Source organism: Anastrepha obliqua, unplaced genomic scaffold (assembly GCF_027943255.1).
Source record: "Anastrepha obliqua isolate idAnaObli1 unplaced genomic scaffold, idAnaObli1_1.0 ptg000182l, whole genome shotgun sequence".
Lineage (NCBI taxonomy): Eukaryota > Metazoa > Arthropoda > Insecta > Diptera > Tephritidae > Anastrepha > Anastrepha obliqua.
The window spans coordinates 25,001-27,500 of record NW_026562261.1 but is presented as its reverse complement, the minus strand read 5'-3'; the positions used below and the strand labels follow the sequence as shown (position 1 = coordinate 27,500).

At 26.6% G+C, this 2,500-nt stretch overlaps 2 non-coding genes and 1 pseudogene across 2 annotated transcripts in view; all 3 read right to left on the bottom strand.

Moving 5' to 3' along the window:
* LOC129252348 (large subunit ribosomal RNA) overlaps positions 1-1,207 on the bottom strand; it is a 3,986-nt gene extending 2,779 nt beyond the window's left edge. Inside the window, exon 1 of the ribosomal RNA XR_008583393.1 lies at positions 1-1,207. This exon is cut by the window's left edge and continues 2,779 nt beyond it. This is a non-coding gene — a ribosomal RNA (large subunit ribosomal RNA).
* Positions 1,208-1,644: 437 nt separating this feature from the next.
* LOC129252351 (5.8S ribosomal RNA) lies at positions 1,645-1,825 on the bottom strand (annotated as a pseudogene).
* A 586-nt stretch (positions 1,826-2,411) lies between these two features.
* Positions 2,412-2,500, bottom strand: part of LOC129252344 (small subunit ribosomal RNA) — a 1,991-nt gene continuing 1,902 nt past the window's right edge. The window contains exon 1 of the ribosomal RNA XR_008583389.1: positions 2,412-2,500. This exon is cut by the window's right edge and continues 1,902 nt beyond it. This is a non-coding gene — a ribosomal RNA (small subunit ribosomal RNA).

Below are 2,500 nucleotides of genomic sequence, written 5' to 3'. Positions count from 1 at the left end.
ATTATTTTATATAATTTTTAAATGCACCAGCTATCCTGAGGGAAACTTCGGAGGGAACCAGCTACTAGATGGTTCGATTGGTCTTTCGCCCCTATACTCAATTCTGACAATCGATTTGCACGTCAGAACTGTTTCGGTCTTCCATCAGGGTTTCCCCTGACTTCAACCTGATCAAGTATAGTTCACCATCTTTCGGGTCACAGCATATATGCTCAAGGTACGCTCCAGTTAGAGGTATAAATAATAATAAATTATCATTATACATAACTATATGGAACGCCCCGGGATTGAATTAATTGACTATTTATTAAAAAATAGACTAAAAATTAATCCCATTATATTTAAGTTAAGTTAATTATGCCATTAAGTTTAATATAACTCAATGACTTGCACATATGTTAGACTCCTTGGTCCGTGTTTCAAGACGGGTCCCGAAGGTATCCTGAATCTTTCGCATTGTTAATCATATAAATGCATACAAATAAATATTAATATCATAGATATTAAATTTTTTGTAAAATTCAAAAAATGAATTTTAGCATTATATATAATAAAATCTATCAACACTTTATCAAATCATTAGTATTTATTTTATGTTAATATGCTTAAAAAGCAAATTAATTTAAATAAACTTAATATCACCAATGATCTTTTGATAAATACTTTATTATGTTAATAGATTACAATGTCCTTATATGAAAAAAATGCACATTATTTTTTTAATTATTTAATGATGAATTTTTCATAATGGATATTCAGGTTCATCGGGCTTAACCTCTAAGCAGTTTCACGTACTATTTAACTCTCTATTCAGAGTTCTTTTCAACTTTCCCTCACGGTACTTGTTTACTATCGGTCTCATGGTTATATTTAGTTTTAGATGGAGTTTACCACCCACTTAGTGCTGCACTATCAAGCAACACGACTCTTTGGAAATATCTTTCTAGTAATCATTAACGTTATACGGGCCTGGCACCCTCTATGGGTAAATGGCCTCATTTAAGAAGGACTTAAATCGTTAATTTCTCATACTAGATATTAAGATATTCCATACACTGCATCTCACATTTGACATATAGACAAAGTGACTTAGTGCTGAACTATTTTCTTTTCGCTCGCCGCTACTAAGAAAATCCTTGTTAGTTTCTTTTCCTCCCCTCATTAATATGCTTAAATTCAGGGGGTAATCCCATATGAGTTGAGGTTGTTTTAATATTCTTTTTTTATCTTCTCACAATTTAATAAAAAAATTATATCATCTTTTCATCTCTATTTTTCTTTTCTCCTTTTATATATTGTAAATATATAAAAATAATAATAATGTAAAATGAGGCAATCCTAGAATAAAAAATTTAATTTTTATGCTAGACATTCCTCCTTTACATATATAAATTATTATTTTATATATATATATAAATAATATGAAAATTTTTTGTAAAGAATACTTAGATTCAATATTTTCATTATTTCATTTTATTTGAGAGGATTTTTTTTTTAAAGAATATATAATAAATAAAATTCATTATATATCTTTATTTTTTTTGCTATTAATATTATGAATTATTTAAAATCCAATAATATACACATTTGCTTAAATTCAATTATTTTTATAAAAGAATAAGCAACTTATTTAGCATAGTCTTACAACCCTCAACCATATGTAGTCCAAGCAGTACTTTAAAATTGAATTTAATGTACATAACAGCATGGACTGCGATATGCGTTCAAAATGTCGATGTTCATGTGTCCTGCAGTTCACACGATGACGCACAGTTTGCTGCGTTCTTCATCGACCCATGAGCCAAGTGATCCACCGCTTAGAGTATTTTTTTATTTATTTTTATTTATAACAAATGTCAATTTTTTTTTGCATATATTAATTGAAAGAGTAAAATTAAATAATATTAATAATATATAAATTGATTTTCTTTCAATAATATATATCAAATATATTTAACTCTAAACATTTTTATTAAGTTGCGAATGTCTTAGTTCAACAATAATACAGTGGTGGTATTTATTATGATTCAATTATTTTGTATTTTTTTAATCATTTTATGTATATATAATAATATAATAAATATATACCACTTTTGTTATTGTGAACAAATTAACTTATCATTCAATCAAATGAATAATAAGTACAACTTTTTATTTTCATGTTTAAAGGTTTTTAAAAGAAAAAAATAAGAAAAAACATTACAAAATGTACCATCATATATTATATTTAATATGATATAATTGATGGATCACAAATTGAATGAAAAAGAATAAAAAAAATTATGGATTCAAAATAATTATATAAATTTTTTTTTTTTTTCTTTTTTTTTTTTTTTTTTCTTTTTGTTCGTTTGTTTGCTTGTCTGTTTGTTTGTTTGTTTGTTTGTTTTTCTTACGGATATGGAACACAATAATGATCCTTCCGCAGGTTCACCTACGGAAACCTTGTTACGACTTTTACTTCCTCTAAATAATCAAGTTCGGTCAACTTTTGCGAAAC